Here is a 10,246-nt window from a genome sequence, read left to right on the forward strand (position 1 = left end):
CAATGCTACCAGACACCAAGCTACCAGGAAACAAAAGATAAAATGACTCTAAGAAATTCTCATATATCAATAATTACCCTAAATGTAAATGAACTGAACTCACCAATAAAAAGGCACAAAGTAGCACATTGGATAAAAAAACAAAACCCCAACCACATACTGCCTTCAATAGAAACACCTCAGCTGCAAAGACAAATATAGATTCAAAGTGAAAGGGTGGAAAACAATAGTCCAAACAAATGGTATACCGAGATAAACAGGTGTATCCATGCTTATATCTGATGAAATAAACTTTAAGATAAAAAAGTTAACAAGAGACAAAGGTGGTCATTTCATAACGATAAAGGAGACAATGCATCAAGGAGACATAATACTTATCAACTGGAGAGCACCTAAATATTTAAAGCAACTAAATATATAAAGCAACTACAAACAGAACTAAGAAAATAAACTGATAAAACACAATTATAGCAGGGCACTGAATACACCACTGAGTTATAGATAGATCATCCAAACAGAAAATCAATAAGCAAAGGTCAGCCTTAAATGACACATTAGATCAAATGGACAAAACTGACATTTCCAGAGTCTTTTATCCCAGAAGACCAAAATATACGTTCTTTTCTAGTGTACATGGAACATTCTCAAGAATAGACCATACGTTGCAACACAAAACTAGCTTCAACAAATTTAAGAAGACTTAAGCATATTCCAACCACAATGCTTTAAAATTAGACATCAACTGCAAAAAGAAAGCAGGAAAAAACACGAATATGTGGAGATTAAACAACATGTTACTACAGAACAAATGGGTCAAAGACAAAACAGAAGGAGTGATCAAAAGATACATAGAAACAAATGAAAATAGAAATACAATGTATTGGAAATTCCCCAAAACAACCTAACATTACATCTTAAAACACTAGAAAAAAGATAACAAATGAAACACAAAGTCAGCAGAAGGAAGGAAATAATAAATACTAGAGCAAAATTAAATAAAAGAGAGAATAAAAAGACAATGCAAAAAAATTAATGCAACAAAGAACTGGTTCTTTGAAAAGATTAATAAAATTGACAACCCTGAGCTAGACTCATTAATGAAAATAGAGAAAATACATAACTAAAGAAAATCAGACATGAAAAAGAAGTTATGACAATACCTCAGAAATACAAAGGATCACACAAGAATACTATGGAAGACTATAAGCAACCAATTCAATAACCTAGAAGAAATGGACAAGCTTCTAGAAATATATAACCTTCCTAGACAGAATCACAAAGAACTGGAAAATCTAAATAGACTGATCAACAGTAAGGAAACTGAAACAATCATCTAAAACTTCCCCCAAAGCAAAAGTCCAGGATCAGACGGCTTCCCTAGTGAATTCTACCAAACATTCAAAGATAATTTAATGCCTGTCCTTCTCAAGCACTTTCAAAAAACTGAAGAAGAGACAAAACCTCCTAACTCATTTTATGAGGGTAACATTACCCTGATATCAAAACCTGGTAAGGATAAGAGCCATGAATTGCTGGCGAAAAGTTCAGGTTGTTTTCATCTAACTTTTTCATGCAGCCTTTTCAGCACTTCCAAAGAGTTAACTTGGTTAACTGTTTGTCCAGTTGGTATTATACAAATTCATAATAAATAATCCCTCTGATATCAAAAAAGGTGAACAACATTGTTTTGACTCTTGATTTTGGACTGACAGAAATTTTTTGGTTGTGGAGAATTGGCTGACTTCCATTGTGCACTTTGATGCTTTGTTTCATGGCCATACTGGTACACCCATGTTTCATCACCAGTGATAACATGGCCAAAACATCGTCTTACCTCTCCAATAGGTCTTGGCCAATTTCGACTCTCCTTTGCTTTTCTTCATTGATGAGCTTCTTCGGGACCATTTTTGCACACAGCTTTCTCATGCCAAGATTTTCAGTTCAGATTTTCTGAACTGTTTCTCTATCTATGTTTACTTGGTCTGCTATGGTTCTTAGTCAGCCAAAGATTTTGACACACAATTCAATGAAATTTTGCAATTTTTTCATAAGTTCTACTTGTTTCTGGCTGCTTTGACCTCTCTTCATTAGTGAAGTGTTCTCTCCCCTCAGAAAGATGTTTAATCCATTTGTACACTGCTGTTTTTTTCATGATATTGTCCCCGTAAACTTGGACTAACATATCCTTGATTTCACTTCCACTCTTGCCAAGTTTAACAAGAAATTTAATGTTTGCTCATTGCTCTAATTCAAGCTCAGACATTCTTGTGACGGCACACAAAAACAAGCAAAAACAATAATGCACACCATTCAGCAAGACACTGCCACACATCAACATGAACATGGCTGTGAGACAATGATATACCAAGCTTATAAAACCTTACCATGAGGACAACAACCAAGATGGTGCAGTAGGTTAATGCTGTGTTTACCTTCTCTCACAACCACATCAAAACTACAACTAATCTACAAAACAACCATTATTGAGAATCACCTAAAATCAAGCTGAATTGAAGCCGCTCAACTAAGGACGAGCAGAAGAAGCCATCTTCAGGCTGGTAAAAGGGTCATTGATGGGAACAGGCTGGTCTCACACCCACGTGTGACCGTTAAATATCAGGAGGGCTATGTCAGCTGTGGGGGTGCCCCCATCCCCTATCAGAGCAAGGGATCCCAGCCCCACCCCAGCCCAGGGTTCCAGTGCCAGGGAGAGAAGTCCCCATAATTTTTGGTTGTGAAAACCAGCAGAGATTTTGACTGAGTGAGACTGAGTGCGGCTGCACTCACAGGTGCCCCTCTTAAAGGGACCGCATGCAGACTTACCCACCAACGGAATCACTGGCTCTGAGCTTCAGCACTGGGGCAGCAGATGGAGAGGCGGTGGGGACATATGGTGGAGAACTGAGTTGTCTGGTTTGGAACAGGGGCTGGAGAGGTGGCTTTTTCCTAGAGCAGGGAGTGGGTGGAGGCCATTGTTTCTTTGTTGAGCCCTCCCCCTTCCCAGCGCTTGAACACAGGTGGCCACCGTTTCTGAGTCACTACCATTTATTTGCCCCACCCTGGCGATTTGAGATCTGGCCCCGCCCAACTTTGGGGCATAGCCAGGCTGCTTGCAGTGGCTTTTTCATGCAGACCACTTGCCTTGGCTCAAGCTGCAGTGTCCTAGGGTCTCTCGAAGGTTCGTGGAACCCAGACAAGCAGCGTCTGGCTTGAGCATGTCCTGTGCCTCTGGCTCAGCAACCCTAAGCTCGGCCCTAGCGGCAGCCAGCCTTAGTTCAAGGCTTGGTCTCCCAGGGCGCTTCCAAGCACAGCATGGGCAACAGCCATCTGCAGATTTCTTTCTGGTTCTTGCTGGGGGGCTGTGGGTGAGGCACGGGCTGTGGCTGAAGTAGACCTACAGCAGATCACCTCCCAGGCGGTCCTGGGACTGGCGCCCCCAGTGGCCAGCTTCAAAATGGGCTGGAGCATCACCCAGCCACCTCCAAGTACAACACACCCAAGGGGTGAATTGGGCAGACACCAGAGTCCTGCTGAGGCAGATGCTGCTCTGTAGGGTCAGCCCCTGCACAACAGCTCTTCCACTGCAGTCAAGGCCAGTCCTCTCAACCAATAAGCCCAAGGGTCAGTATCTCCCGTGGATGCGCAATTATCAACCAAGGCTCAACTACAAAAGGAGGGCACACAAAACTCACACAAGGGACACACCTGGAGTTCATGGCTCAAGTGACCAGAAAGACTGTGCCACTGAAACCCACAGCACACCTACTACATAAGGCCACTCTACTAAGACTGAAAGACATAGCAGTCCTACCTAATACATAGAAACAAACACAGGGAAGAAGTCAAATGGAAAGACAGAAACATGTCTCAAATAAAAGAACAAAACAAAGCTCCAGAAAAAGAACTAAGCAAAATGGAGCTAAGCAATCTATCAGATGCAGAATTCCAAACACTGGTTATAAGAATGCTCAGTGATCTCAGGGAGAACTTCAACAGAGAGATAGGAGGTGTATACATGGAGATAGAAACTATAAAAAATAACAAGTTGGAAATAAAGGATACAATAATAAAAACAAAGAATATGTTACAGGGAATCAACAGTAGATTAGATAAAGCAGAGGATCCAACCAGTGATGTGGAAGATAAAGTAGCAGGAAAAAACACCCAACCAGAACAGCCAAAAGAAAAAAGAATCCAAAAAGTTGAGAAGAGTTTAAGGGGCCTCTGGGACAATATCAAATGTACCAACATTCGCATCATAGGGGTACCAGAAGGAGAAGAGAGAGAGCAAGGAATTGAAAACCTATTTGAAGAAATAATAACAGAAAACTTTCCTAACCTGGTGAAGGAAATGGACATACAAGCCCAAGAAGCACAGAAACTTCCAAACCAGATAAACCCAAGAAGGCCAACACCAAGACACATCATAATTGAAATGCCAAAAGCTAAATACAAAAAGGGAATCTTAAAAGCAGCAAGAGAAAACCAGTTAATTACCTACAGGGGAGCCCCCATAAGACTGGCAGCTGATTTCTCAACAAAAACTTTGCAGGCAAGAGGGAGTGGCAGGAAATATTCCAAATGATGAAAAACAAGCAATTCTGAAGAATAAGAATAAACAAACTGTAGGTGTCACAGTTCCAGATTTCAAAATATAATACAAAGCTAAAATAATCAAAATAATATGGTACTGGCATTAATATAGAGACATTGACCAACACAACAGAATAGAGAGCCCAGAAATACTCCTTTACCTATTTGTCAAAGGATTTGTCAAAATCTTTTACAGGGGTGCCAAGAATGTACAATGGGCAAAGGATAGGTTCCTTGATAGTACTGAGAAACTAGGTATCCGAAATGCAAAAAAATGAAAGTGAAACCTTATTGCACAAACAGTAATTCAAAATGGGTTAAAGATTTAAAGATAAGACCTGAATCCACAAAATTCCCAGAAAAGAACAGGGACTACCTTCTTTACGTTGGTTTTGGCAATGATTTCTTAGATATGACACCAAAAGCACAGACAACTAAAGCAAAAATAATCCAGTGGGACTACATCAAACTAAAAAGCTCTGACACACAAAGGAAACAATTAATTAAATGAAAAGTCAGGGCCGGCCGAGTGGCGTGTTGGTGAAGAGTTGGCTTGAAAGAAGGAAGGGCCCTGGTTCGGATCCCACATGAGTGCCAGTGATGTTGCACCCTCTACAGCAAAGATGCTGAACAACAGCTCCACCTGGAGCTGGGCTGCCATGAGTCGCCGGCGATGGCACAGGCTGCAGTGGGGCTGCAGTGGGCTGCCATGAGCTACCATGAGTGCCTGGCAGCCAGCGTGAGCAGCCGGCAGCCAGTGAGAGCTGCCGTGAGCCATGGTGAGCAGCCGGCAAATAGCAGACTACAGAGTACCTCACCCGGGAAGAGCGCAATGATAATACTAACATGGGCCAGTGAAGCGACGTCCTCCACAACTAGACTGAAGAACAAAAGAATAACAACTTGTCTGTCCCCCTTCCCTGATTCCCCAATGCTGTTCCTCTCCCCCAATTCCCCAATAAAAAAATCTTAAAAAAACAAAATGAAAAGTCAGTCTCCAGAATGGGAGAAGATATTTGTAAATGGGCTAATATCCAAAATATATAAGGAACTCCCATAGCTCAATAGCAAAAAATAATAATAATAACCTGATTTAAAAATTGGCAAAGGAACTGAATTATTTCCCCAAAGAAGATATACAAATGGACAATAGGTACATGACTAGATGCTCAACATCATTAATTGTTAAAGCAAAGCAAATCAAAACTACAATATGTATTACCTCACTCCTGTTAGGATGGCTATTGAAAAAAAAAAAAGCAAGCAGGTATTGGAAAAGATGCGTAGAAAAGAGAACACTTGTATACTATTATTGGAGATATAAATTGGTGTAGACACTAAGGAAAATAATATGGAGATTCCTCAGAAAATTAAAAAATAAAACTGCTATCCAGCAATCCCACTTCTGGGTATGTATCTAAAGAAATTGAAATCTGGTTCTGGAAGAGGTTTCTGCTCTCCCATATTCATTGCAGCATTATTCATAATAGCTAACACATGGCAGCAACCTAAATGCCCACCAATGGATGAATGGACACACACACACACACACACACACACACATCAGCTTTAAAAGAGAATGAAATCCTGTCTTTTGCAACAGCATGGATGAACCCAGGAGACATTATACTATGTGGAATAAGCTAGACAAAGAAGAAAAAATATTCCATGATATCACTTATATGAGGAATCTAAAATAGTCAAACCCATACAGGCAGAGAGCAGAATGGTGGTTGCCTGTGGCTATGAGGAGGGGGAAATAGGGATATATTATCAAAGGGTAGAAAGTTTTGATTATACAATTCCTAGAGACCTACTATACAGCACAGCTCCTATAGCTAACAAAACTGCTGTATATTTTAAATGTTTCCAAGAAGGTAGATTTTATATTGTGTTCTTATCACACAAATTAATAATAATAATAATAATAATAATAATAATAATAATAATAATAAAATTGAGGTCAGGAGTAAATTTTGGAGCTGATGGATATGCTTATGGCATAGTTTGGTGATGATTTCATAGATGTATACTTATTTGCAAACTCATCAAATTGTATACATTAAATATACACAGCTTTTTGTATGTCAATTATACTTTAATAAACTGATTTAGAAAATAGTTGTCCTCAAAAAACATATTGAAAAATAATTCTCCTGAAGGACATATGTATATATGTCTATGCATGCATGTGTGTATGAGTATACATAAATATATATATATATATATATATATATATGGGAGAAATATATTATGTATTCAGTTTCTTTTTCCTAAAAATATTATTTTTCAAAACGGCAATAAAAATGCATAGTGGCAGAAGTGTTCAACTTGAGATGATATATCCTTCAGAGAAATATCCCTATGTTGAGTTATTATTTTATCAACTACACTACAATTTACTTAGGCAATGAGGAACAGTGAAAAGTGCCATAGTTTGTTGACTTGTCCAAGCAATAAATGCTACAGTCCGTATTTTATATCCTAGTGCTCTTAAACATGTCAAAATGAATTTTGTCCAAAGCCTGTGCATAAGATGAGGGATAAACTAAATAAAAATAACTGTCAAGAAGACTGTCTTCAATCAGTTTCTCACCTCCTTCCAAAAGCATTATACTGCTAAAATATTGTGTTATCTTAGTTGTAATTTTTCTGAATCTTTATCTTTGTATGTAATTTCCTGTACCCTAAGGCTTTCTTTGCCTATTCTCAATGTAAACCCTGTGTAGGTATAGGGAGGTTGAGAAAAAATATGCCAGGTAGCTTCCTGTAGCTATGTTTTATCTAGGAGGCTCAATGGCCTCCCTAAGGAATATATCCTTTTTTTTTCTTATTTGCTTGTCTTTAGTGGATTAACTGCAACACATCCAAGCCTGTCCTTGCTCCCAACATTCTAACCAGAACAGAGATCTTAATGAGATGCATGGATTAGCTTATCTGAGAGACTTCCATAGATGTCATTATTTCATTTTCCTGTCTAATCTTTCTAGCTACTTACTTGATTAAACTTCATAAATGTAATATCTGTTATATTAAGAATAGCACATTAGTGATGTCATACCAGTTATCCTTATACATCAGGCTATCAGCTGTTATTATATAACTTCAAATATTTCAAATTATGCTTGGGAGCACCACTTTAATTAAAATTAACATTTTAAGAATGTTCAAGGTAATAAAATACTTGCAGAGCATGAAAATTTTAGTATGGGTCATGTTTCTTTCTGCCTAAACTAATGTTTATATAATATAAATACTTTCATACCTTAATATAAACACTTTAATTACCTTAACACATTGCTAACCTTTCCACACCAACATTTTCCATCCTGATTATAAACTGAAGAGTCAGGGGCAAAGACTTTCAGTACATTTGATTCAAGTTCCTAGAAAATATTCATAGGCAAAAACTCATGGCTGCTCCAAGTCATGAGCCCCAGAAAAGGCATACATGGTCAGAAAAGTAAAGACCTGAAGGGACAGCCAGTATGACGAGCCCACATGTTGACAGTACCAGAGGCCAAAATAAACAAAAGTTTGAGAATCAAACAGGCTGAACCAGAGGCCAAGTGGTAACCTCTGTTAGCTGTGAGCTAGGATTCACATCCACATCTCTCCAATTACAACATTCTGCTGCCATATCTGTTCCACCACACTGCCTGATAAGCTTAGCAGATGGCAAGTACAAGCATACCTTCCAACAGTTTTCATTAAAAAAAAAAAAAGGGGGCTGGCCGAGTGCTCAGTTGGTTAAGAGTTTGCTTAAGAGCATGAGCTCTGAGCAATAGGGTTCGTTGGCTAGATTCCCACATGGGCCAGTGAGCTTCGCCCAAACTGAGCTATCGCTGAGCTGCCAACAGGTGGCAGGATGGCACAGATGGCAGGATGGCTCAGCTGGTGAGAGCACGTGCTCCTAATGACAAGACTGCCAGTTCGATGGTGGGCTATGCCCACCCGTGGCTGGGACTGAACTCCACACCTTGAGCTGAGCTGCCACCTGGATGGCTCAGTGGATAGAGCATGCATTCTTAACAGCAAGATTGCCGGTTCAACTCCCGCATTAAAAAAAAAAAAAAAGGAAATCATTATTCTAAAAGATACTGCAATAACACTAACTCTAAACTATGGGCATGATTATCAACAATAAGAAATAGTCTAAGTTAATTTAAGTAACCAATAGAAGTTATTGAAGTTTAATAAAGAGGTATAGCCTTTTGAAACTTCTAAGCAATATAAACTAAATTTCACAGTGGGTAATAGTTATGCCAGTCATTTTTAATGCATGACATAAGCAAGTGACATAACAATTGGCTAGCTCCTAGAACAATACATTAAAAGGAATAATAAAATGGAACAATTTCCACAGTTTTATTATATAAAAAGAAACAAGAAGCTCAAAAACTTTCATTGTGATTTGACTAAAATTACTGGTTAGATATTTGTATGCTGTACTAACACAACAGTGTATTTTTTCTTCTATAGTATGTGATTAATAGTGTTATAAATCAATTATAAAACTCAGTTAACATAATGAACTAAAACTTAGAGTAACTTCCATTGACCCTAATGTTTCTAAAGGTCATTAAACATTAGTTTTCTCTGAACCCAAATTTTTTCTCTTCATTGAAACAGAGGGAACTGACAGATGGTTAGTTCCCTTATAGTGTTATGCATTTATAAAAATTGTTTAAAATTCTAAGAGATCAATATATATCAAGAACCTACTGACTTCAAGTCAAGACAGTGGAGTAAGTAAATGCTGTGCTTATCTCTTCTCACAATGTCAACTAAATTACACTAAACTACAGAACAACCATCATTGAGAATCACCTGAACTCTAGCTGAACCAAAGCCCTACAACTAAAAACATAAGAAGAAGCCACCTCAAGATTGGTAGGAGGGGCAGAGACAAGGAACAGGATGGTCCCACAACCATGTGGGACCATTAAAAATTGGGAGAGATGTCTCAGCTGTGGAGATACCCTCTGAAGGATTGAGGGGTCTCAGCCTCACATAATGCTCCCCAGCCCAGAGTTCCAATGCCTAGGAGAGAAGTCCTCATAACTTCTGGCTGTGAAAACCAGCAGATATTGTGGCTGAGTGAGACAAGGGTGGCTGCATTCCCAGAAGCTCCTCTTAAAGGGCCCACACACAAACTTACTCTGGTGGAGTACAAACTGATAGACTCACCTGCTCTGAACCCCAGCATTGGGGCAGCAGCTGGAAAGTCTCCAGGGACATATGGGGAGGAACTAAATTTTCTGACTTCAAAGTGAAGAATGAAGGGGCAGCTTTCTCTTGGTCTGAGGAGCTGCCAGAGCCATTGTTTCTTTGTTCAGCTCTCCCTCCTCCCAGCATCAGATGTAGGCAGCTGCCATATTAGAATCTCCATCAACATGGCTATTACCTTTGTTTGCCCATCCTAGTGATTCCCTGAAACCGAGACCGAACCCCACCCAACTTGCTGACCCACCCAAGCAGCTTCCAGTGGCTTTTCCATACAAATGGACTGTGTTAATTCATACTGCACACTTTCCTAAAAATATCTCAAAGGTTCACAAAACTCAAAAAAGCAGAAACTTGCTTTGGTGTGTTATGTACATCTGGCTGAACAGCCCTAAGCCTGACACTAATAGCAGCTGGCTTTGGTTTG

Source organism: Hipposideros armiger, unplaced genomic scaffold (genome assembly GCF_001890085.2).
Source record: "Hipposideros armiger isolate ML-2016 unplaced genomic scaffold, ASM189008v1 scaffold_225, whole genome shotgun sequence".
In the NCBI taxonomy this organism is placed as follows: Eukaryota; Metazoa; Chordata; class Mammalia; order Chiroptera; family Hipposideridae; genus Hipposideros; species Hipposideros armiger.